Here is a 27572-nt window from a genome sequence, read left to right on the forward strand (position 1 = left end):
ACTATGGGGGACTAAGTTTTAAGAAGAGAAGAAGAACAGACCTTTACTCTCATTAGTGCACACTGAAGAAGAAAATTCTTAAAACCAGAATATCTTAAAACCATAGCACAAGTGATGGATCACTGCATTCTTATTGCAACTTTTCCTATTTTCAAATGTTTGACAAACATCTCTCCAGTTGAAAACTGATTTGAAACAGTTTCAAAATTAGTTTGGAGTAAAGAAACCACTGAAGATGATGGGATTTATACAAAGTTTAAATATAGATAAGCTATCCTAAAATTCAACTTTAAGGAAATTGAACAAAGTTAGGTCCCACCAAGATTTGAAATCAGATTACTGGATTCAAAGTTCAAAGGGCTCACCATTACACCATGGAACCCATTATTAGAGAGTCTTCCTCTACTCAATATTGCTGATCTTTGAAATACTGAATGTTCTCCTGTTTTAGGTACATTTGGCATTTTTGTGTTTGCTGATGCTTTTATGTTTGGCCGGTTAGCTCAGTTGGTTAGAGCGTGGTGCTAATAACACCAAGGTCATGTGTTCGATCCCCATACGGGCCATGTGCTTTTTCTTGTTGTCCTACAAGAAATGCCAAGAAGGGATTTTATCCAGCGGCAAAGTGCATGAAGTGTGAGATGAATGCATTGGCTACAGTTAGCAGCCCTTGAAACTTGCTAGAGAACATCATAGACACATACAAAACAGAGAATTTTTAAATCCATGTTAGGAATAAAGAAAAATGTCATCCTTTGGCTGATGCAGCATTTCTCTATATGGCATACATAGAAAACTTTTTCTCAAATATAGCAATATGGCAAATCTAAGAAATGCTATGGCAAATTAATCAATCAGGACATTTCTTTGGTGATTGAATCTACTATGGGGGACTAAGTTTTAAGAAGAGAAGAAGAACAGACCTTTACTCTCATTAGTGCACACTGAAGAAGAAAATTCTTAAAACCAGAATATCTTAAAACCATAGCACAAGTGATGGATCACTGCATTCTTATTGCAACTTTTCCTATTTTCAAATGTTTGACAAACATCTCTCCAGTTGAAAACTGATTTGAAACAGCTTCAAAATTAGTTTGGAGTAAAAAAACCACTGAAGATGATGGGATTTATACAAAGTTTAAATATAGATAAGCTATCCTAAAATTCAACTTTAAGGAAATTGAACAAAGTTAGGTCCCACCAAGATTTGAAATCAGATTACTGGATTCAAAGTTCAAAGGGCTCACCATTACACCATGGAACCCATTATTAGAGAGTCTTCCTCTACTCAATATTGCTGATCTTTGAAATACTGAATGTTCTCCTGTTTTAGGTACATTTGGCATTTTTGTGTTTGCTGATGCTTTTATGTTTGGCCGGTTAGCTCAGTTGGTTAGAGCGTGGTGCTAATAACACCAAGGTCATGTGTTCGATCCCCATACGGGCCATGTGCTTTTTCTTGTTGTCCTACAAGAAATGCCAAGAAGGGATTTTATCCAGCGGCAAAGTGCATGAAGTGTGGGATGAATGCATTGGCTACAGTTAGCAGCCCTTGAAACTTGCTAGAGAACATCATAGACACATACAAAACAGAGAATTTTTAAATCCATGTTAGGAATAAAGAAAAATGTCATCCTTTGGCTGATGCAGCATTTCTCTATATGGCATACATAGAAAACTTTTTCTCAAATATAGCAATATGGCAAATCTAAGAAATGCTATGGCAAATTAATCAATCAGGACATTTCTTTGGTGATTGAATCTACTATGGGGGACTAAGTTTTAAGAAGAGAAGAAGAACAGACCTTTACTCTCATTAGTGCACACTGAAGAAGAAAATTCTTAAAACCAGAATATCTTAAAACCATAGCACAAGTGATGGATCACTGCATTCTTATTGCAACTTTTCCTATTTTCAAATGTTTGACAAACATCTCTCCAGTTGAAAACTGATTTGAAACAGCTTCAAAATTAGTTTGGAGTAAAAAAACCACTGAAGATGATGGGATTTATACAAAGTTTAAATATAGATAAGCTATCCTAAAATTCAACTTTAAGGAAATTGAACAAAGTTAGGTCCCACCAAGATTTGAAATCAGATTACTGGATTCAAAGTCCAAAGTGCTTACCATTACACCATGGAACCCATTATTAGAATATCTTCCTCTACTCAATATTGCTGATCTTTGAAATACTGAATGTTCTCCTGTTTTAGGTACATTTGGCATTTTTGTGTTTGCTGATGCTTTTATGTTTGGCTGGTTAGCTCAGTTGGTTAGAGCGTGGTGCTAATAACGCCAAGGTCATGTGTTCGATCCCCATATGGGCCATGTGCTTTTTCTTGTTGTCCTACAAGAAATGCCGAGAAGGGATTTTATCCAGCGGCAATGTGCATGAAGTGTGGGATGAATGCATTGGCTACAGTTAGCAGCCCTTGAAACTTGCTAGAGAACATCATAGACACATACAAAACAGAGAATTTTTAAATCCATGTTAGGAATAAACAAAAATGTCATCCTTTGGCTGATGCAGCATTTCTCTATATGGCATACATAGAAAACTTTTTCTCAAATATAGCAATATGGCAAATCTAAGAAATGCTAAGGCAAATTAATCAATCAGGACATTTATTTGGTGATTGAATCTACTATGGGGGACTAAGTTTTAAGAAGAGAAGAAGAACAGACCTTTACTCTCATTAGTGCACACTGAAGAAGAAAATTCTTAAAACCAGAATATCTTAAAACCATAGCACAAGTGATGGATCACTGCATTCTTATTGCAACTTTTCCTATTTCCAAATGTTTGACAAACATCTCTCCAGTTGAAAACTGATTTGAAACAGTTTCAAAATTAGTTTGGAGTAAAGAAACCACTGAAGATGATGGGATTTATACAAAGTTTAAATATAGATAAGCTATCCTAAAATTCAACTTTAAGGAAATTGAACAAAGTTAGGTCCCACCAAGATTTGAAATCAGATTACTGGATTCAAAGTTCAAAGGGCTCACCATTACACCATGGAACCCATTATTAGAGAATCTTCCTCTACTCAATATTGCTGATCTTTGAAATACTGAATGTTCTCCTGTTTTAGGTACATTTGGCATTTTTGTGTTTGCTGATGCTTTTACGTTTGGCCGGTTAGCTCAGTTGGTTAGAGCGTGGTGCTAATAACGCCAAGGTCATGTGTTTGATCCCCATACGGGCCATGTGCTTTTTCTTGTTGTCCTACAAGAAATGCCAAGAAGGGATTTTATCCAGCGGCAAAGTGCATGAAGTGTGGGATGAATGCATTGGCTACAGTTAGCAGCCCTTGAAACTTGCTAGAGAACATCATAGACACATACAAAACAGAGAATTTTTCAATCCATGTTAGGAATAAACAAAAATGTCATCCTTTGGCTGATGCAGCATTTCTCTATATGGCATACATAGAAAACTTTTTCTCAAATATAGCAATATGGCAAATCTAAGAAATGCTAAGGCAAATTAATCAATCAGGACATTTATTTGGTGATTGAATCTACTATGGGGGACTAAGTTTTAAGAAGAGAAGAAGAACAGACCTTTACTCTCATTAGTGCACACTGAAGAAGAAAATTCTTAAAACCAGAATATCTTAAAACCATAGCACAAGTGATGGATCACTGCATTCTTATTGCAACTTTTCCTATTTTCAAATGTTTGACAAACATCTCTCCAGTTGAAAACTGATTTGAAACAGCTTCAAAATTAGTTTGGAGTAAAAAAACCACTGAAGATGATGGGATTTATACAAAGTTTAAATATAGATAAGCTATCCTAAAATTCAACTTTAAGGAAATTGAACAAAGTTAGGTCCCACCAAGATTTGAAATCAGATTACTAGATTCAAAGTCCAAAGTGCTTACCATTACACCATGGAACCCATTATTAGAGAGTCTTCCTCTACTCAATATTGCTGATCTTTGAAATACTGAATGTTCTCCTGTTTTAGGTACATTTGGCATTTTTGTGTTTGCTGATGCTTTTATGTTTGGCCGGTTAGCTCAGTTGGTTAGAGCGTGGTGCTAATAACGCCAAGGTCATGTGTTCGATCCCCATACGGGCCATGTGCTTTTTCTTGTTGTCCTACAAGAAATGCCAAGAAGGGATTTTATCCAGCGGCAATGTGCATGAAGTGTGGGATGAATGCATTGGCTACAGTTAGCAGCCCTTGAAACTTGCTAGAGAACATCATAGACACATACAAAACAGAGAATTTTTAAATCCATGTTAGGAATAAACAAAAATGTCATCCTTTGGCTGATGCAGCATTTCTCTATATGGCATACATAGAAAACTTTTTCTCAAATATAGCAATATGGCAAATCTAAGAAATGCTAAGGCAAATTAATCAATCAGGACATTTATTTGGTGATTGAATCTACTATGGGGGACTAAGTTTTAAGAAGAGAAGAAGAACAGACCTTTACTCTCATTAGTGCACACTGAAGAAGAAAATTCTTAAAACCAGAATATCTTAAAACCATAGCACAAGTGATGGATCACTGCATTCTTATTGCAACTTTTCCTATTTTCAAATGTTTGACAAACATCTCTCCAGTTGAAAACTGATTTGAAACAGCTTCAAAATTAGTTTGGAGTAAAAAAACCACTGAAGATGATGGGATTTATACAAAGTTTAAATATAGATAAGCTATCCTAAAATTCAACTTTAAGGAAATTGAACAAAGTTAGGTCCCACCAAGATTTGAAATCAGATTACTAGATTCAAAGTCCAAAGTGCTTACCATTACACCATGGAACCCATTATTAGAGAATCTTCCTCTACTCAATATTGCTGATCTTTGAAATACTGAATGTTCTTCTGTTTTAGGTACATTTGGCATTTTTGTGTTTGCTGATGCTTTTATGTTTGGCCGGTTAGCTCAGTTGGTTAGAGCGTGGTGCTAATAACGCCAAGGTCTTGTGTTCGATCCCCATACGGGCCATGTGCTTTTTCTTGTTGTCCTACAAGAAATGCCAAGAAGGGATTTTATCCAGCGGCAATGTGCATGAAGTGTGGGATGAATGCATTGGCTACAGTTAGCAGCCCTTGAAACTTGCTAGAGAACATCATAGACACATACAAAACAGAGAATTTTTAAATCCATGTTAGGAATAAACAAAAATGTCATCCTTTGGCTGATGCAGCATTTCTCTATATGGCATACATAGAAAACTTTTTCTCAAATATAGCAATATGGCAAATCTAAGAAATGCTAAGGCAAATTAATCAATCAGGACATTTATTTGGTGATTGAATCTACTATGGGGGACTAAGTTTTAAGAAGAGAAGAAGAACAGACCTTTACTCTCATTAGTGCACACTGAAGAAGAAAATTCTTAAAACCAGAATATCTTAAAACCATAGCACAAGTGATGGATCACTGCATTCTTATTGCAACTTTTCCTATTTTCAAATGTTTGACAAACATCTCTCCAGTTGAAAACTGATTTGAAACAGTTTCAAAATTAGTTTGGAGTAAAGAAACCACTGAAGATGATGGGATTTATACAAAGTTTAAATATAGATAAGCTATCCTAAAATTCAACTTTAAGGAAATTGAACAAAGTTAGGTCCCACCAAGATTTGAAATCAGATTACTGGATTCAAAGTTCAAAGGGCTCACCATTACACCATGGAACCCATTATTAGAGAGTCTTCCTCTACTCAATATTGCTGATCTTTGAAATACTGAATGTTCTCCTGTTTTAGGTACATTTGGCATTTTTGTGTTTGCTGATGCTTTTATGTTTGGCTGGTTAGCTCAGTTGGTTAGAGCGTGGTGCTAATAACGCCAAGGTCATGTGTTCTATCCCCATACGGGCCATGTGCTTTTTCTTGTTGTACTACAAGAAATGCCAAGAAGGGATTTTATCCAGCGGCAAAGTGCATGAAGTGTGGGATGAATGCATTGGCTACAGTAAGCAGCCCTTGAAACTTGCTAGAGAACATCATAGACACATACAAAACAGAGAATTTTTAAATCCATGTTAGGAATAAACAAAAATGTCATCCTTTGGCTGATGCAGCATTTCTCTATATGGCATACATAGAAAACTTTTTCTCAAATATAGCAATATGGCAAATCTAAGAAATGCTAAGGCTAATTAATCAATCAGGACATTTATTTGGTGATTGAATCTACTATGGGGGACTAAGTTTTAAGAAGAGAAGAAGAACAGACCTTTACTCTCATTAGTGCACACTGAAGAAGAAAATTCTTAAAACCAGAATATCTTAAAACCATAGCACAAGTGATGGATCACTGCATTCTTATTGCAACTTTTCCTATTTTGAAATGTTTGACAAACATCTCTCCAGTTGAAAACTGATTTGAAACAGATTCAAAATTAGTTTGGAGTAAAAAAACCACTGAAGATGATGGGATTTATACAAAGTTTAAATATAGATAAGCTATCCTAAAATTCAACTTTAAGGAAATTGAACAAAGTTAGGTCCCACCAAGATTTGAAATCAGATTACTGGATTCAAAGTTCAAAGGGCTCACCATTACACCATGGAACCCATTATTAGAGAGTCTTCCTCTACTCAATATTGCTGATCTTTGAAATACTGAATGTTCTTCTGTTTTAGGTACATTTGGCATTTTTGTGTTTGCTGATGCTTTTATGTTTGGCCAGTTAGCTCAGTTGGTTAGAGCGTGGTGCTAATAACGCCAAGGTCTTGTGTTCGATCCCCATACGGGCCATGTGCTTTTTCTTGTTGTCCTACAAGAAATGCCAAGAAGGGATTTTATCCAGCGGCAATGTGCATGAAGTGTGGGATGAATGCATTGGCTACAGTTAGCAGCCCTTGAAACTTGCTAGAGAACATCATAGACACATACAAAACAGAGAATTTTTAAATCCATGTTAGGAATAAACAAAAATGTCATCCTTTGGCTGATGCAGCATTTCTCTATATGGCATACATAGAAAACTTTTTCTCAAATATAGCAATATGGCAAATCTAAGAAATGCTAAGGCAAATTAATCAATCAGGACATTTATTTGGTGATTGAATCTACTATGGGGGACTAAGTTTTAAGAAGAGAAGAAGAACAGACCTTTACTCTCATTAGTGCACACTGAAGAAGAAAATTCTTAAAACCAGAATATCTTAAAACCATAGCACAAGTGATGGATCACTGCATTCTTATTGCAACTTTTCCTATTTTCAAATGTTTGACAAACATCTCTCCAGTTGAAAACTGATTTGAAACAGTTTCAAAATTAGTTTGGAGTAAAGAAACCACTGAAGATGATGGGATTTATACAAAGTTTAAATATAGATAAGCTATCCTAAAATTCAACTTTAAGGAAATTGAACAAAGTTAGGTCCCACCAAGATTTGAAATCAGATTACTGGATTCAAAGTTCAAAGGGCTCACCATTACACCATGGAACCCATTATTAGAGAGTCTTCCTCTACTCAATATTGCTGATCTTTGAAATACTGAATGTTCTCCTGTTTTAGGTACATTTGGCATTTTTGTGTTTGCTGATGCTTTTATGTTTGGCCGGTTAGCTCAGTTGGTTAGAGCGTGGTGCTAGTAACGCCAAGGTCATGTGTTCGATCCCCATACGGGCCATGTGCTTTTTCTTGTTGTCCTACAAGAAATGCCAAGAAGGGATTTTATCCAGCGGCAAAGTGCATGAAGTGTGGGATGAATGCATTGGCTACAGTAAGCAGCCCTTGAAACTTGCTAGAGAACATCATAGACACATACAAAACAGAGAATTTTTAAATCCATGTTAGGAATAAACAAAAATGTCATGCTTTGGCTGATGCAGCATTTCTCTATATGGCATACATAGAAAACTTTTTCTCAAATATAGCAATATGGCAAATCTAAGAAATGCTAAGGATAATTAATCAATCAGGACATTTATTTGGTGATTGAATCTACTACGGGGGACTAAGTTTTAAGAAGAGAAGAAGAACAGACCTTTACTCTCATTAGTGCACACTGAAGAAGAAAATTCTTAAAACCAGAATATCTTAAAACCATAGCACAAGTGATGGATCACTGCATTCTTATTGCAACTTTTCCTATTTTCAAATGTTTGACAAACATCTCTCCAGTTGAAAACTGATTTGAAACAGCTTCAAAATTAGTTTGGAGTAAAAAAACCACTGAAGATGATGGGATTTATACAAAGTTTAAATATAGATAAGCTATCCTAAAATTCAACTTTAAGGAAATTGAACAAAGTTAGGTCCCACCAAGATTTGAAATCAGATTACTAGATTCAAAGTCCAAAGTGCTTACCATTACACCATGGAACCCATTATTAGAGAATCTTCCTCTACTCAATATTGCTGATCTTTGAAATACTGAATGTTCTTCTGTTTTAGGTACATTTGGCATTTTTGTGTTTGCTGATGCTTTTATGTTTGGCCGGTTAGCTCAGTTGGTTAGAGCGTGGTGCTAATAACGCCAAGGTCATGTGTTCGATCCCCATACGGGCCATGTGCTTTTTCTTGTTGTCCTACAAGAAATGCCAAGAAGGGATTTTATCCAGCGGCAATGTGCATGAAGTGTGGGATGAATGCATTGGCTACAGTTAGCAGCCCTTGAAACTTGCTAGAGAACATCATAGACACATACAAAACAGAGAATTTTTAAATCCATGTTAGGAATAAACAAAAATGTCATCCTTTGGCTGATGCAGCATTTCTCTATATGGCATACATAGAAAACTTTTTCTCAAATATAGCAATATGGCAAATCTAAGAAATGCTAAGGCAAATTAATCAATCAGGACATTTATTTGGTGATTGAATCTACTATGGGGGACTAAGTTTTAAGAAGAGAAGAAGAACAGACCTTTACTCTCATTAGTGCACACTGAAGAAGAATATTCTTAAAACCAGAATATCTTAAAACCATAGCACAAGTGATGGATCACTGCATTCTTATTGCAACTTTTCCTATTTCCAAATGTTTGACAAACATCTCTCCAGTTGAAAACTGATTTGAAACAGTTTCAAAATTAGTTTGGAGTAAAGAAACCACTGAAGATGATGGGATTTATACAAAGTTTAAATATAGATAAGCTATCCTAAAATTCAACTTTAAGGAAATTGAACAAAGTTAGGTCCCACCAAGATTTGAAATCAGATTACTGGATTCAAAGTTCAAAGGGCTCACCATTACACCATGGAACCCATTATTAGAGAGTCTTCCTCTACTCAATATTGCTGATCTTTGAAATACTGAATGTTCTCCTGTTTTAGGTACATTTGGCATTTTTGTGTTTGCTGATGCTTTTATGTTTGGCCGGTTAGCTCAGTTGGTTAGAGCGTGGTGCTAATAACGCCAAGGTCATGTGTTCGATCCCCATACGGGCCATGTGCTTTTTCTTGTTGTCCTACAAGAAATGCCAAGAAGGGATTTTATCCAGCGGCAAAGTGCATGAAGTCTGGGATGAATGCATTGGCTACAGTTAGCAGCCCTTGAAACTTGCTAGAGAACATCATAGACACATACAAAACAGAGAATTTTTAAATCCATGTTAGGAATAAACAAAAATGTCATCCTTTGGCTGATGCAGCATTTCTCTATATGGCATACATAGAAAACTTTTTCTCAAATATAGCAATATGGCAAATCTAAGAAATGCTAAGGCTAATTAATCAATCAGGACATTTATTTGGTGATTGAATCTACTATGGGGGACTAAGTTTTAAGAAGAGAAGAAGAACAGACCTTTACTCTCATTAGTGCACACTGAAGAAGAAAATTCTTAAAACCAGAATATCTTAAAACCATAGCACAAGTGATGGATCACTGCATTCTTATTGCAACTTTTCCTATTTTCAAATGTTTGACAAACATCTCTCCAGTTGAAAACTGATTTGAAACAGTTTCAAAATTAGTTTGGAGTAAAGAAACCACTGAAGATGATGGGATTTATACAAAGTTTAAATATAGATAAGCTATCCTAAAATTCAACTTTAAGGAAATTGAACAAAGTTAGGTCCCACCAAGATTTGAAATCAGATTACTGGATTCAAAGTTCAAAGGGCTCACCATTACACCATGGAACCCATTATTAGAGAGTCTTCCTCTACTCAATATTGCTGATCTTTGAAATACTGAATGTTCTCCTGTTTTAGGTACATTTGGCATTTTTGTGTTTGCTGATGCTTTTATGTTTGGCTGGTTAGCTCAGTTGGTTAGAGCGTGGTGCTAATAACGCCAAGGTCATTTGTTCGAACCCCATACGGGCCATGTGCTTTTTCTTGTTGTCCTACAATAAATGCCAAGAAGGGATTTTATCCAGCGGCAAAGTGCATGAAGTCTGGGATGAATGCATTGGCTACAGTTAGCAGCCCTTGAAACTTGCTAGAGAACATCATAGACACATACAAAACAGAGAATTTTTAAATCCATGTTAGGAATAAACAAAAATGTCATCCTTTGGCTGATGCAGCATTTCTCTATATGGCATACATAGAAAACTTTTTCTCAAATATAGCAATATGGCAAATCTAAGAAATGCTAAGGCAAATTAATCAATCAGGACATTTATTTGGTGATTGAATCTACTATGGGGGACTAAGTTTTAAGAAGAGAAGAAGAACAGACCTTTACTCTCATTAGTGCACACTGAAGAAGAAAATTCTTAAAACCAGAATATCTTAAAACCATAGCACAAGTGATGGATCACTGCATTCTTATTGCAACTTTTCCTATTTCCAAATGTTTGACAAACATCTCTCCAGTTGAAAACTGATTTGAAACAGTTTCAAAATTAGTTTGGAGTAAAGAAACCACTGAAGATGATGGGATTTATACAAAGTTTAAATATAGATAAGCTATCCTAAAATTCAACTTTAAGGAAATTGAACAAAGTTAGGTCCCACCAAGATTTGAAATCAGATTACTGGATTCAAAGTTCAAAGGGCTCACCATTACACCATGGAACCCATTATTAGAGAGTCTTCCTCTACTCAATATTGCTGATCTTTGAAATACTGAATGTTCTCCTGTTTTAGGTACATTTGGCATTTTTGTGTTTGCTGATGCTTTTATGTTTGGCCGGTTAGCTCAGTTGGTTAGAGCGTGGTGCTAATAACGCCAAGGTCATGTGTTTGATCCCCATACGGGCCATGTGCTTTTTCTTGTTGTCCTACAAGAAATGCCAAGAAGGGATTTTATCCAGCGGCAAAGTGCATGAAGTCTGGGATGAATGCATTGGCTACAGTTAGCAGCCCTTGAAACTTGCTAGAGAACATCATAGACACATACAAAACAGAGAATTTTTAAATCCATGTTAGGAATAAACAAAAATGTCATCCTTTGGCTGATGCAGCATTTCTCTATATGGCATACATAGAAAACTTTTTCTCAAATATAGCAATATGGCAAATCTAAGAAATGCTAAGGCAAATTAATCAATCAGGACATTTATTTGGTGATTGAATCTACTATGGGGGACTAAGTTTTAAGAAGAGAAGAAGAACAGACCTTTACTCTCATTAGTGCACACTGAAGAAGAAAATTCTTAAAACCAGAATATCTTAAAACCATAGCACAAGTGATGGATCACTGCATTCTTATTGCAACTTTTCCTATTTTCAAATGTTTGACAAACATCTCTCCAGTTGAAAACTGATTTGAAACAGTTTCAAAATTAGTTTGGAGTAAAGAAACCACTGAAGATGATGGGATTTATACAAAGTTTAAATATAGATAAGCTATCCTAAAATTCAACCTTAAGGAAATTGAACAAAGTTAGGTCCCACCAAGATTTGAAATCAGATTACTGGATTCAAAGTTTAAAGGGCTCACCATTACACCATGGAACCCATTATTAGAGAGTCTTCCTCTACTCAATATTGCTGATTTTTGAAATACTGAATGTTCTCCTGTTTTAGGTACATTTGGCATTTTTGTGTTTGCTGATGCTTTTATGTTTGGCCGGTTAGCTCAGTTGGTTAGAGTGTGGTGCTAATAACGCCAAGGTCATGTGTTCGATCCCCATGCGGGCCATGTGCTTTTTCTTGTTGTCCTACAAGAAATGCCAAGAAGGGATTTTATCCAGCGGCAAAGTGCATGAAGTCTGGGATGAATGCATTGGCTACAGTTAGCAGCCCTTGAAACTTGCTAGAGAACATCATAGACACATACAAAACAGAGAATTTTTAAATCCATGTTAGGAATAAACAAAAATGTCATCCTTTGGCTAATGCAGCATTTCTCTATATGGCATACATAGAAAACTTTTTCTCAAATATAGCAATATGGCAAATCTAAGAAATGCTAAGGCAAATTAATCAATCAGGACATTTATTTGGTGATTGAATCTACTATGGGGGACTAAGTTTTAAGAAGAGAAGAAGAACAGACCTTTACTCTCATTAGTGCACACTGAAGAAGAAAATTCTTAAAACCAGAATATCTTAAAACCATAGCACAAGTGATGGATCACTGCATTCTTATTGCAACTTTTCCTATTTTCAAATGTTTGACAAACATCTCTCCAGTTGAAAACTGATTTGAAACAGTTTCAAAATTAGTTTGGAGTAAAGAAACCACTGAAGATGATGGGATTTATACAAAGTTTAAATATAGATAAGCTATCCTAAAATTAAACTTTAAGGAAATTGAACAAAGTTAGGTCCCACCAAGATTTGAAATCAGATTACTGGATTCAAAGTTCAAAGGGCTCACCATTACACCATGGAACCCATTATTAGAGAGTCTTCCTCTACTCAATATTGCTGATCTTTGAAATACTGAATGTTCTCCTGTTTTAGGTACAATTGGCATTTTTGAGTTTGCTGATGCTTTTATGTTTGGCTGGTTAGCTCAGTTGGTTAGAGCGTGGTGCTAATAACGCCAAGGTCATTTGTTCGAACCCCATACGGGCCATGTGCTTTTTCTTGTTGTCCTACAATAAATGCCAAGAAGGGATTTTATCCAGCGGCAAAGTGCATGAAGTCTGGGATGAATGCATTGGCTACAGTTAGCAGCCCTTGAAACTTGCTAGAGAACATCATAGACACATACAAAACAGAGAATTTTTAAATCCATGTTAGGAATAAACAAAAATGTCATCCTTTGGCTGATGCAGCATTTCTCTATACGGCATACATAGAAAACTTTTTCTCAAATATAGCAATATGACAAATCTAAGAAATGCTAAGGCAAGTTAATCAATCAGGACATTTATTTGGTGATTGAATCTACTATGGGGGACTAAGTTTTAAGAAGAGAAGAAGAACAGACCTTTACTCTCATTAGTGCACACTGAAGAAGAAAATTCTTAAAACCAGAATATCTTAAAACCATAGCACAAGTGATGGATCACTGCATTCTTATTGCAACTTTTCCTATTTCCAAATGTTTGACAAACATCTCTCCAGTTGAAAACTGATTTGAAACAGTTTCAAAATTAGTTTGGAGTAAAGAAACCACTGAAGATGATGGGATTTATACAAAGTTTAAATATAGATAAGCTATCCTAAAATTCAACTTTAAGGAAATTGAACAAAGTTAGGTCCCACCAAGATTTGAAATCAGATTACTGGATTCAAAGTTCAAAGGGCTCACCATTACACCATGGAACCCATTATTAGAGAGTCTTCCTCTACTCAATATTGCTGATCTTTGAAATACTGAATGTTCTCCTGTTTTAGGTACATTTGGCATTTTTGTGTTTGCTGATGCTTTTATGTTTGGCCGGTTAGCTCAGTTGGTTAGAGCGTGGTGCTAATAATGCCAAGGTCATGTGTTCGATCCCCATACGGGCCATGTGCTTTTTCTTGTTGTCCTACAAGAAATGCCAAGAAGGGATTTTATCCAGCGGCAAAGTGCATGAAGTCTGGGATGAATGCATTGGCTACAGTTAGCAGCCCTTGAAACTTGCTAGAGAACATCATAGACACATACAAAACAGAGAATTTTTAAATCCATGTTAGGAATAAACAAAAATGTCATCCTTTGGCTGATGCAGCATTTCTCTATATGGCATACATAGAAAACTTTTTCTCAAATATAGCAATATGGCAAATCTAAGAAATGCTAAGGCAAATTAATCAATCAGGACATTTATTTGGTGATTGAATCTACTATGGGGGACTAAGTTTTAAGAAGAGAAGAAGAACAGACCTTTACTCTCATTAGTGCACACTGAAGAAGAAAATTCTTAAAACCAGAATATCTTAAAACCATAGCACAAGTGATGGATCACTGCATTCTTATTGCAACTTTTCCTATTTTCAAATGTTTGACAAACATCTCTCCAGTTGAAAACTGATTTGAAACAGTTTCAAAATTAGTTTGGAGTAAAGAAACCACTGAAGATGATGGGATTTATACAAAGTTTAAATATAGATAAGCTATCCTAAAATTCAACTTTAAGGAAATTGAACAAAGTTAGGTCCCACCAAGATTTGAAATCAGATTACTGGATTCAAAGTTCAAAGGGCTCACCATTACACCATGGAACCCATTATTAGAGAGTCTTCCTCTACTCAATATTGCTGATCTTTGAAATACTGAATGTTCTCCTGTTTTAGGTACATTTGGCATTTTTGTGTTTGCAGATGCTTTTATGTTTGGCTGGTTAGCTCAGTTGGTTAGAGCGTGGTGCTAATAACGCCAAGGTCATGTGTTCGATCCCCATACGGGCCATGTGCTTTTTCTTGTTGTCCTACAAGAAATGCCAAGAAGGGATTTTATCCAGCGGCAAAGTGCATGAAGTGTGGGATGAATGCATTGGCTACAGTAAGCAGCCCTTGAAACTTGCTAGAGAACATCATAGACACATACAAAACAGAGAATTTTTAAATCCATGTTAGGAATAAACAAAAATGTCATCCTTTGGCTGATGCAGCATTTCTCTATATGGCATACATAGAAAACTTTTTCTCAAATATAGCAATATGGCAAATCTAAGAAATGCTATGGCAAATTAATCAATCAGGACATTTATTTGGTGATTGAATCTACTATGGGGGACTAAGTTTTAAGAAGAGAAGAAGAACAGACCTTTACTCTCATTAGTGCACACTGAAGAAGAAAATTCTTAAAACCAGAATATCTTAAAACCATAGCACAAGTGATGGATCACTGCATTCTTATTGCAACTTTTCCTATTTTCAAATGTTTGACAAACATCTCTCCAGTTGAAAACTGATTTGAAACAGTTTCAAAATTAGTTTGGAGTAAAGAAACCACTGAAGATGATGGGATTTATACAAAGTTTAAATATAGATATGCTATCCTAAAATTCAACTTTAAGGAAATTGAACAAAGTCAGGTCCCACCAAGATTTGAAATCAAATTACTGGATTCAAAGTCCAAAGGGCTTACCATTACACCATGGAACCCATTATTAGAGAGTCTTCCTCTACTCAATATTGCTGATCTTTGAAATACTGAATGTTCTCCTGTTTTAGGTACATTTGGCATTTTTGTGTTTGCTGATGCTTTTATATTTGGCCGGTTAGCTCAGTTGGTTAGAGCGTGGTGCTAATAACACCAAGGTCATGTGTTCAATCCCCATACGGGCCACATGCTTTTTCTTGTTGTCCTACAAGAAATGCCAATAAGGGATTTTATCCAGCGGCAAAGTGCATGAAGTGTGGGATGAATGCATTGGCTACAGTTAGCAGCCCTTGAAACTTGCTAGAGAACATCATAGACACATACAAAACAGAGAATTTTTAAATCCATGTTAGGAATAAAGAAAAATGTCATCCTTTGGCTGATGCAGCATTTCTCTATATGGCATACATAGAAAACGTTTTCTCAAATATAGCAATATTGCAAATCTAAGAAATGCTATGGCAAGTTAATCAATCAGGACATTTATTTGGTGATTGAATCTACTATGGGGGACTAAGTTTTAAGAAGAGAAGAAGAACAGACCTTTACTCTCATTAGTGCACACTGAAGAAGAAAATTCTTAAAACCAGAATATCTTAAAACCATAGCACAAGTGATGGATCACTGAATTCTTATTGCAACTTTTCCTATTTCCAAATGTTTGACAAACATCTCTCCAGTTGAAAACTGATTTGAAACAGTTTCAAAATTAGTTTGGAGTAAAGAAACCACTGAAGATGATGGGATTTATACAAAGTTTAAATATAGATAAGCTATCCTAAAATTAAACTTTAAGGAAATTGAACAAAGTTAGGTCCCACCAAGATTTGAAATCAGATTACTGGATTCAAAGTTCAAAGGGCTCACCATTACACCATGGAACCCATTATTAGAGAGTCTTCCTCTACTCAATATTGCTGATCTTTGAAATACTGAATGTTCTCCTGTTTTAGGTACATTTGGCATTTTTGAGTTTGCTGATGCTTTTATGTTTGGCTGGTTAGCTCAGTTGGTTAGAGCGTGGTGCTAATAACGCCAAGGTCATTTGTTCAAACCCCATACGGGCCATGTGCTTTTTCTTGTTGTCCTACAAGAAATGCCAAGAAGGGATTTTATCCAGCGGCAAAGTGCATGAAGTCTGGGATGAATGCATTGGCTACAGTTAGCAGCCCTTGAAACTTGCTAGAGAACATCATAGACACATACAAAACAGAGAATTTTTAAATCCATGTTAGGAATAAACAAAAATGTCATCCTTTGGCTGATGCAGCATTTCTCTATATGGCATACATAGAAAACTTTTTCTCAAATATAGCAATATGGCAAATCTAAGAAATGCTATGGCAAATTAATCAATCAGGACATTTATTTGGTGATTGAATCTACTATGGGGGACTAAGTTTTAAGAAGAGAAGAAGAACAGACCTTTACTCTCATTAGTGCACACTGAAGAAGAAAATTCTTAAAACCAGAATATCTTAAAACCATAGCACAAGTGATGGATCACTGCATTCTTATTGCAACTTTTCCTATTTTCAAATGTTTGACAAACATCTCTCCAGTTGAAAACTGATTTGAAACAGCTTCAAAATTAGTTTGGAGTAAAAAAAACACTGAAGATGATGGGATTTATACAAAGTTTAAATATAGATAAGCTATCCTAAAATTCAACTTTAAGGAAATTGAACAAAGTTAGGTCCCACCAAGATTTGAAATCAAATTACTGGATTCAAAGTCCAAAGTGCTTACCATTACACCATGGAACCCATTATTAGAGAGTCTTCCTCTACTCAATATTGCTGATCTTTGAAATACTGAATGTACTCCTGTTTTAGGTACAATTGGCATTTTTGAGTTTGCTGATGCTTTTATGTTTGGCCGGTTAGCTCAGTTGGTTAGAGCGTGGTGCTAATAACACCAAGGTCATGTGCTTCAAAATTAGTTTGGAGTAAAAAAACCACTGAAGATGATGGGATTTATACAAAGTTTAAATATAGATAAGCTATCCTAAAATTCAACTTTAAGGAAATTGAACAAAGTTAGGTCCCACCAAGATTTGAAATCAAATTACTGGATTCAAAGTCCAAAGTGCTTACCATTACACCATGGAACCCATTATTAGAGAGTCTTCCTCTACTCAATATTGCTGATCTTTGAAATACTGAATGTTCTCCTGTTTTAGGTACAATTGGCATTTTTGAGTTTGCTGATGCTTTTATGTTTGGCCGGTTAGCTCAGTTGGTTAGAGCGTGGTGCTAATAACGCCAAGGTCATTTGTTCGAATATGTGCTTTTTTTTGTAGTCCTACAATAAATGCCAAGAAGGGATTTTATCCAGCGGCAAAGTGCATGAAGTGTGGGATGAATGCATTGGCTACAGTTAGCAGCCCTTGAAACTTGCTAGAGAACATCATAGACACATACAAAACAGAGAATTTTTAAATCCATTTTAGGAATAAACAAAAATGTCATCCTTTGGCTGATGCAGCATTTCTCTATATGGCATACATAGAAAACTTTTTCTCAAATATAGCAATATGGCAAATCTAAGAAATGCTATGGCAAATTAATCAATCAGGACATTTATTTGGTGATTGAATCTACTATGGGGGACTAAGTTTTAAGAAGAGAAGAAGAACAGACCTTTACTCTCATTAGTGCACACTGAAGAAGAAAATTCTTAAAACCAGAATATCTTAAAACCATAGCACAAGTGATGGATCACTGCATTCTTATTGCAACTTTTCCTATTTTCAAATGTTTGACAAACATCTCTCCAGTTGAAAAATGATTTGAAACAGCTTCAAAATTAGTTTGGAGTAAAAAAACCACTGAAGATGATGGGATTTATACAAAGTTTAAATATAGATAAGCTATCCTAAAATTCAACTTTAAGGAAATTGAACAAAGTTAGGTCCCACCAAGATTTGAAATCAGATTACTGGATTCAAAGTCCAAAGTGCTTACCATTACACCATGGAACCCATTATTAGAGAATCTTCCTCTACTCAATATTGCTGATCTTTGAAATACTGAATGTTCTCCTGTTTTAGGTACATTTGGCATTTTTGTGTTTGCTGATGCTTTTATGTTTGGCCGGTTAGCTCAGTTGGTTAGAGCGTGGTGCTAATAACACCAAGGTCATGTGCTTCAAAATTAGTTTGGAGTAAAAAAACCACTGAAGATGATGGGATTTATACAAAGTTTAAATATAGATAAGCTATCCTAAAATTCAACTTTAAGGAAATTGAACAGCTTCAAAATTAGTTTGGAGTAAAAAAACCACTGAAGATGATGGGATTTATACAAAGTTTAAATATAGATAAGCTATCCTAAAATTAAATTTTAAGGAAATTGAACAAAGTCAGGTCCCACCAAGATTTGAAATCAAATTACTGGATTCAAAGTCCAAAGTGCTTACCATTACACCATGGAACCCATTATTAGAGAATCTTCCTCTACTCAATATTGCTGATCTTTGAAATACTGAATGTTCTCCTGTTTTAGGTACATTTGGCGTTTTTGTGTTTGCTGATGCTTTTATGTTTGGCCGGTTAGCTCAGTTGGTTAGAGCGTGGTGCTAATAACGCCAAGGTCATGTGTTTGATCCCCATACATTTTTTCTTGTTGTCCTACAATAAATGCCAATAAGGGATTTTATCCAGCGGCAAAGTGCATGAAGTGTGGGATGAATGCATTGGCTACAGTTAGCAGCCCTTGAAACTTGCTAGAGAACATCATAGACACATACAAAACAGAGAATTTTTAAATCCATTTTAGGAATAAAGAAAAATGTCATCCTTTGGCTGATGCAGCATTTCTCTATATGGCATACATAGAAAACTTTTTCTCAAATATAGCAATATGGCAAATCTAAGAAATGCTATGGCAAATTAATCAATCAGGACATTTCTTTGGTGATTGAATCTACTATGGGGGACTAAGTTTTAAGAAGAGAAGAAGAACAGACCTTTACTCTCATTAGTGCACACTGAAGAAGAAAATTCTTAAAACCAGAATATCTTAAAACCATAGCACAAGTGATGGATCACTGCATTCTTATTGCAACTTTTCCTATTTTCAAATGTTTGACAAACATCTCTCCAGTTGAAAACTGATTTGAAACAGCTTCAAAATTAGTTTGGAGTAAAAAAACCACTGAAGATGATGGGATTTATACAAAGTTTAAATATAGATAAGCTATCCTAAAATTCAACTTTAAGGAAATTGAACAAAGTTAGGTCCCACCAAGATTTGAAATCAAATTACTGGATTCAAAGTCCAAAGTGCTTACCATTACACCATGGAACCCATTATTAGAGAGTCTTCCTCTACTCAATATTGCTGATCTTTGAAATACTGAATGTTCTCCTGTTTTAGGTACAATTGGCATTTTTGAGTTTGCTGATGCTTTTATGTTTGGCCGGTTAGCTCAGTTGGTTAGAGCGTGGTGCTAATAACGCCAAGGTCATTTGTTCGAATATGTGCTTTTTTTTGTAGTCCTACAATAAATGCCAAGAAGGGATTTTATCCAGCGGCAAAGTGCATGAAGTCTGGGATGAATGCATTGGCTACAGTTAGCAGCCCTTGAAACTTGCTAGAGAACATCATAGACACATACAAAACAGAGAATTTTTAAATCCATTTTAGGAATAAACAAAAATGTCATCCTTTGGCTGATGCAGCATTTCTCTATATGGCATACATAGAAAACTTTTTCTCAAATATAGCAATATGGCAAATCTAAGAAATGCTATGGCAAATTAATCAATCAGGACATTTATTTGGTGATTGAATCTACTATGGGGGACTAAGTTTTAAGAAGAGAAGAAGAACAGACCTTTACTCTCATCAGTGCACACTGAAGAAGAAAATTCTTAAAACCAGAATATCTTAAAACCATAGCACAAGTGATGGATCACTGCATTCTTATTGCAACTTTTCCTATTTTCAAATGTTTGACAAACATCTCTCCAGTTGAAAACTGATTTGAAACAGCTTCAAAATTAGTTTGGAGTAAAAAAACCACTGAAGATGATGGGATTTATACAAAGTTTAAATATAGATAAGCTATCCTAAAATTCAACTTTAAGGAAATTGAACAAAGTTAGGTCCCACCAAGATTTGAAATCAGATTACTGGATTCAAAGTCCAAAGTGCTTACCATTACACCATGGAACCCATTATTAGAGAATCTTCCTCTACTCAATATTGCTGATCTTTGAAATACTGAATGTTCTCCTGTTTTAGGTACATTTGGCATTTTTGTGTTTGCTGATGCTTTTATGTTTGGCCGGTTAGCTCAGTTGGTTAGAGCGTGGTGCTAATAACACCAAGGTCATGTGCTTCAAAATTAGTTTGGAGTAAAAAAACCACTGAAGATGATGGGATTTATACAAAGTTTAAATATAGATAAGCTATCCTAAAATTCAACTTTAATGAAATTGAACAGCTTCAAAATTAGTTTGGAGTAAAAAAACCACTGAAGATGAGGGGATTTATACAAAGTTTAAATATAGATAAGCTATCCTAAAATTAAATTTTAAGGAAATTGAACAAAGTCAGGTCCCACCAAGATTTGAAATCAAATTACTGGATTCAAAGTCCAAAGTGCTTACCATTACACCATGGAACCCATTATTAGAGAATCTTCCTCTACTCAATATTGCTGATCTTTGAAATACTGAATGTTCTCCTGTTTTAGGTACATTTGGCGTTTTTGTGTTTGCTGATGCTTTTATGTTTGGCCGGTTAGCTCAGTTGGTTAGAGCGTGGTGCTAATAACGCCAAGGTCATGTGTTCGATCCCCATACGGGTCACGTGCTTTTTCTTGTTGTCCTACAAGAAATGCCAATAAGGGATTTTATCCAGCGGCAAAGTGCATGAAGTGTGGGATGAATGCATTGGCTACAGTTAGCAGCCCTTGAAACTTGCTAGAGAACATCATAGACACATACAAAACAGAGAATTTTTAAATCCATGTTAGGAATAAACAAAAATGTCATCCTTTGGCTGATGCAGCATTTCTCTATATGGCATACATAGAAAACTTTTTCTCAAATATAGCAATATGGCAAATCTAAGAAATGCTAAGGCTAATTAATCAATCAGGACATTTATTTGGTGATTGAATCTACTATGGGGGACTAAGTTTTAAGAAGAGAAGAAGAACAGACCTTTACTCTCATTAGTGCACACTGAAGAAGAAAATTATTAAAACCAGAATATCTTAAAACCATAGCACAAGTGATGGATCACTGCATTCTTATTGCAACTTTTCCTATTTTCAAATGTTTGACAAACATCTCTCCAGTTGAAAACTGATTTGAAACAGCTTCAAAATTAGTTTGGAGTAAAAAAACCACTGAAGATGATGGGATTTATACAAAGTTTAAATATAGAAAAGCTATCCTAAAATTCAACTTTAAGGAAATTGAACAAAGTTAGGTCCCACCAAGATTTGAAATCAGATTACTGGATTCAAAGTCCAAAGTGCTTACCATTACACCATGGAACCCATTATTAGAGAGTCTTCCTCTACTCAATATTGCTGATCTTTGAAATACTGAATGTTCCCCTGTTTTAGGTACAATTGGCATTTTTGAGTTTGCTGATGCTTTTATGTTTGGCCGGTTAGCTCAGTTGGTTAGAGCGTGGTGCTAATAACGCCAAGGTCATTTGTTCGAACCCCATACGTGCCATGTGCTTTTTCTTGTAGTCCTACAATAAATGCCAAGAAGGGATTTTATCCAGCGGCATAGTGCATGAAGTCTGGGATGAATGCATTGGCTACAGTTAGCAGCCCTTGAAACTTGCTAGAGAACATCATAGACACATACAAAACAGAGAATTTTTAAATCCATGTTAGGAATAAAAAAAAATGTCATCCTTTGGCTGATGCAGCATTTCTCTATATGGCATACATAGAAAACTTTTTCTCAAATATAGCAATATGGCAAATCTAAGAAATGCTAAGGCAAATTAATCAATCAGGACATTTTTTTGGTGATTGAATCTACTATGGGGGACTAAGTTTTAAGAAGAGAAGAAGAACAGACCTTTACTCTCATTAGTGCACACTGAAGAAGAAAATTCTTAAAACCAGAATATCTTAAAACCATAGCACAAGTGATGGATCACTGCATTCTTATTGCAACTTTTCCTATTTTCAAATGTTTGACAAACATCTCTCCAGTTGAAAACTGATTTGAAACAGCTTCAAAATTAGTTTGGAGTAAAGAAACCACTGAAGATGATGGGATTTATACAAAGTTTAAAAATAGATAAGCTATCCTAAAATTCAACTTTAAGGAAATTGAACAAAGTTAGGTCCCACCAAGATTTGAAATCAGATTACTGGATTCAAAGTCCAAAGTGCTCACCATTACACCATGGAACCCATTATTAGAGAGTCTTCCTCTACTCAATATTGCTGATCTTTGAAATACTGAATGTTCTCCTGTTTTAGGTACATTTGGCATTTTTGTGTTTGCTGATGCTTTTATGTTTGGCCGGTTAGCTCAGTTGGTTAGAGCGTGGTGCTAATAAAGCCAAGGTCATGGGTTTGATCCCCATACGGGCCATGTGCTTTTTCTTGTTGTCCTACAAGAAATGCCAAGAAGGGATTTTATCCAGCGGCAAAGTGCATGAAGTGTGGGATGAATGCATTGGCTACAGTAAGCAGCCCTTGAAACTTGCTAGAGAACATCATAGACACATACAAAACACAGAATTTTTAAATCCATGTTAGGAATAAAGAAAAATGTCATCCTTTGGCTGATGCAGCATTTCTCTATATGGCATACATAGAAAACTTTTTCTCAAATATTGCAATATGGCAAATCTAAGAAATGCTAAGGCAAATTAATCAATCAGGACATTTATTTGGTGATTGAATCTACTATGGGGGACTAAGTTTTAAGAAGAGAAGAAGAACAGACCTTTACTCTCATTATTGCACACTGAAGAAGAAAATTCTTAAAACCAGAATATCTTAAAACCATAGCACAAGTGATGGATCACTGCATTCTTATTGCAACTTTTCCTATTTTCAAATGTTTGACAAACATCTCTCCAGTTGAAAACTGATTTGAAACAGTTTCAAAATTAGTTTGGAGTAAAGAAACCACTGAAGATGATGGGATTTATACAAAGTTTAAATATAGATAAGCTATCCTAAAATTCAACTTTAAGGAAATTGAACAAAGTTAGGTCCCACCAAGATTTGAAATCAGATTACTGGATTCAAAGTTCAAAGGGCTCACCATTACACCATGGAACCCATTATTAGAGAGTCTTCCTCTACTCAATATTGCTGATCTTTGAAATACTGAATGTTCTCCTGTTTTAGGTACATTTGGCATTTTTGTGTTTGCTGATGCTTTTGTGTTTGGCCGGTTAGCTCAGTTGGTTAGAGTGTGGTGCTAATAACGCCAAGGTCAGGTGTTCGATCCCCATACGGGCAATGTGCTTTTTCTTGTTGTCCTACAAGAAATGCCAAGAAGGGATTTTATCCAGCGGCAAAGTGCATGAAGTGTGGGATGAATGCATTGGCTACAGTAAGCAGCCCTTGAAACTTGCTAGAGAACATCATAGATACATACAAAACAGAGAATTTTTAAATCCATGTTAGGAATAAACAAAAATGTCATCCTTTGGCTGATGCAGCATTTCTCTATATGGCATACATAGAAAACTTTTTCTCAAATATAGCAATATGGCAAATCTAAGAAATGCTAAGGCTAATTAATCAATCAGGACATTTATTTGGTGATTGAATCTACTATGGGGGACTAAGTTTTAAGAAGAGAAGAAGAACAGACCTTTACTCTCATTAGTGCACACTGAAGAAGAAAATTCTTAAAACCAGAATATCTTAAAACCATAGCACAAGTGATGGATCACTGCATTCTTATTGCAACTTTTCCTTATTTCAAATGTTTGACAAACATCTCTCCAGTTGAAAACTGATTTGAAACAGCTTCAAAATTAGTTTGGAGTAAAGAAACCACTGAAGATGATGGGATTTATACAAAGTTTAAATATAGATAAGCTATCCTAAAATTCAACTTTAAGGAAATTGAACAAAGTTAGGTCCCACCAAGATTTGATATCAGATTACTGGATTCAAAGTCCAAAGTGCTCACCATTACACCATGGAACCCATTGTTCGAGAGTCTTCCTCTACTCAATATTGCTGATCTTTGAAATACTGAATGTTCTCCTGTTTTAGGTACATTTGGCATTTTTGAGTTTGCTGATTCTTTTATGTTTGGCCGGTTAGCTCAGTTTGTCAGAGTGTGATGCTAATAAAGCCAAGGTCATGTGTTCGATCCCCATACGGGCAATGTGACTTTTCTTGTTGTCCTACAAGAAATGCCAAGAAGGGATTTTATCCAGCGGCAAAGTGCATGAAGTGTGGGATGAATGCATTGGCTACAGTAAGCAGCCCTTGAAACTTGCTAGAGAATATCATAGACACATACAAAACACAGAATTTTTAAATCCATTTTAGGAATAAAGAAAAATGTCATCCTTTGGCTGATGCAGCATTTCTCTATATGGCATACATAGAAAACTTTTTCTCAAATATAGCAATATGGCAAATCTAAGAAATGCTAAGGCAAATTAATCAATCAGGACATTTATTTGGTGATTGAATCTACTATGGGGGACTAAGTTTTAAGAAGAGAAGAAGAACAGACCTTTACTCTCATTATTGCACACTGAAGAAGAAAATTCTTAAAACCAGAATATCTTAAAACCATAGCACAAGTGATGGATCACTGCATTCTTATTGCAACTTTTCCTATTTTCATATGTTTGACAAACATCTCTCCAGTTGAAAACTGATTTGAAACAGTTTCAAAATTAGTTTGGAGTAAAGAAACCACTGAAGATGATGGGATTTATACAAAGTTTAAATATAGATAAGCTATCCTAAAATTCAACTTTAAGGAAATTGAACAAAGTTAGGTCCCACCAAGATTTGAAATCAGATTACTGGATTCAAAGTTCAAAGGGCTCACCATTACACCATGGAACCCATTATTAGAGAGTCTTCCTCTACTCAATATTGCTGATCTTTGAAATACTGAATGTTCTCCTGTTTTAGGTACATTTGGTATTTTTGAGTTTGCTGATTCTTTTATGTTTGGCCGGTTAGCTCAGTTTGTCAGAGTGTGATGCTAATAAAGCCAAGGTCATGTGTTCGATCCCCATACGGGCAATGTGACTTTTCTTGTTGTCCTACAAGAAATGCCAAGAAGGGATTTTATCCAGCGGCAAAGTGCATGAAGTGTGGGATGAATGCATTGGCTACAGTTAGCAGCCCTTGAAACTTGCTAGAGAACATCATAGACACATACAAAACAGAGAATTTTTAAATCCATGTTAGGAATAAAAAAAAATGTCATCCTTTGGCTGATGCAGCATTTCTATATATATGGCATACATAGAAAACTTTTTCTCAAATATAGCAATATGACAAATCTAAGAAATGCTAAGGCAAATTAATCAATCAGGACATTTTTTTGGTGATTGAATCTACTATGGGGGACTAAGTTTTAAGACGAGAAGAAGAACAGACCTTTACTCTCATTAGTGCACACTAAAGAAGAAAATTCTTAAAACCAGAATATCTTAAAACCATAGCACAAGTGATGGATCACTGCATTCTTATTGCAACTTTTCCTATTTTCAAATGTTTGACAAACATCTCTCCAGTTGAAAACTGATTTGAAACAGCTTCAAAATTAGTTTGGAGTAAAGAAACCACTGAAGATGATGGGATTTATACAAAGTTTAAATATAGATAAGCTATCCTAAAATTCAACTTTAAGGAAATTGAACAAAGTTAGGTCCCACCAAGATTTGATATCAGATTACTGGATTCAAAGTCCAAAGTGCTCACCATTACACCATGGAACCCATTGTTCTAGAGTCTTCCTCTACTCAATATTGCTGATCTTTGAAATACTGAATGTTCTCCTGTTTTAGGTACATTTGGCATTTTTGAGTTTGCTGATGCTTTTATGTTTGGCCGGTTAGCTCAGTTGGTTAGAGTGTGATGCTAATAAAGCCAAGGTCATGTGTTCGATCCCCATACGGGCAATGTGATTTTTCTTGTTGTCCTACAAGAAATGCCAAGAAGGGATTTTATCCAGCGGCAACGTGCATGAAGTGTGGGATGAATGCATTGGCTACAGTTAGCAGCCCTTGAAACTTGCTAGAGAACATCATAGACACATACAAAACAGAGAATTTTTAAATCCATGTTAGGAATAAACAAAAATGTCATCCTTTGGCTGATGCAGCATTTCTCTATATGGCATACATAGAAAACTTTTTCTCAAATATAGCAATATGGCAAATCTAAGAAATGCTAAGGCTAATTAATCAATCAGGACATTTATTTGGTGATTGAATCTACTATGGGGGACTAAGTTTTAAGAAGAGAAGAAGAACAGACCTTTACTCTCATTATTGCACACTGAAGAAGAAAATTCTTAAAACCAGAATATCTTAAAACCATAGCACAAGTGATGGATCACTGCATTCTTATTGCAACTTTTCCTATTTTCAAATGTTTGACAAACATCTCTCCAGTTGAAAACTGATTTGAAACAGTTTCAAAATTAGTTTGGAGTAAAGAAACCACTGAAGATGATGGGATTTATACAAAGTTTAAATATAGATAAGCTATCCTAAAATTCAACTTTAAGGAAATTGAACAAAGTTAGGTCCCACCAAGATTTGAAATCAGATTACTGGATTCAAAGTTCAAAGGGCTCACCATTACACCATGGAACCCATTATTAGAGAGTCTTCCTCTACTCAATATTGCTGATCTTTGAAATACTGAATGTTCTCCTGTTTTAGGTACATTTGGCATTTTTGAGTTTGCTGATGCTTTTATGTTTGGCCGGTTAGCTCAGTTTGTTAGAGTGTGATGCTAATAAAGCCAAGGTCATGTGTTCGATCCCCATACAGGCAATGTGATTTTTCTTGTTGTCCTACAAGAAATGCCAAGAAGGGATTTTATCCAGCGGCAAAGTGCATGAAGTGTGGGATGAATGCATTGGCTACAGTAAGCAGCCCTTGAAACTTGCTAGAGAACATCATAGACACATACAAAACAGAGAATTTTTAAATCCATGTTAGGAATAAAAAAAAATTTCATCCTTTGGCTGATGCAGCA

General features: G+C 35.5%; 7 non-coding genes across 7 annotated transcripts; all 7 read left to right on the plus strand.

Annotated features, from left to right (window-relative positions):
- The first annotated feature begins 2256 nt into the window (after nucleotides 1-2256).
- Nucleotides 2257-2330, plus strand: TRNAI-AAU (transfer RNA isoleucine (anticodon AAU)). Its single transcript has one exon. It is a non-coding gene; the product is annotated as a tRNA-Ile (tRNA).
- A 1690-nt stretch (nucleotides 2331-4020) lies between these two features.
- On the plus strand, nucleotides 4021-4094 carry TRNAI-AAU (transfer RNA isoleucine (anticodon AAU)). Its single transcript has one exon. It is a non-coding gene; the product is annotated as a tRNA-Ile (tRNA).
- A 3454-nt stretch (nucleotides 4095-7548) lies between these two features.
- TRNAT-AGU (transfer RNA threonine (anticodon AGU)) lies at nucleotides 7549-7622 on the plus strand. Its single transcript has one exon. It is a non-coding gene; the product is annotated as a tRNA-Thr (tRNA).
- An 808-nt stretch (nucleotides 7623-8430) lies between these two features.
- On the plus strand, nucleotides 8431-8504 carry TRNAI-AAU (transfer RNA isoleucine (anticodon AAU)). The gene has a single exon. It is a non-coding gene; the product is annotated as a tRNA-Ile (tRNA).
- Nucleotides 8505-9312: 808 nt separating this feature from the next.
- TRNAI-AAU (transfer RNA isoleucine (anticodon AAU)) lies at nucleotides 9313-9386 on the plus strand. Its single transcript has one exon. It is a non-coding gene; the product is annotated as a tRNA-Ile (tRNA).
- A 5218-nt stretch (nucleotides 9387-14604) lies between these two features.
- Nucleotides 14605-14678, plus strand: TRNAI-AAU (transfer RNA isoleucine (anticodon AAU)). Its single transcript has one exon. It is a non-coding gene; the product is annotated as a tRNA-Ile (tRNA).
- Nucleotides 14679-21118: 6440 nt separating this feature from the next.
- TRNAI-AAU (transfer RNA isoleucine (anticodon AAU)) lies at nucleotides 21119-21192 on the plus strand. The gene has a single exon. It is a non-coding gene; the product is annotated as a tRNA-Ile (tRNA).
- Nucleotides 21193-27572: the final 6380 nt, after the last annotated feature.

Source organism: Taudactylus pleione, unplaced genomic scaffold (genome assembly GCF_031769625.1).
Source record: "Taudactylus pleione unplaced genomic scaffold, aTauple2 ptg000085l, whole genome shotgun sequence".
In the NCBI taxonomy this organism is placed as follows: Eukaryota; Metazoa; Chordata; class Amphibia; order Anura; family Myobatrachidae; genus Taudactylus; species Taudactylus pleione.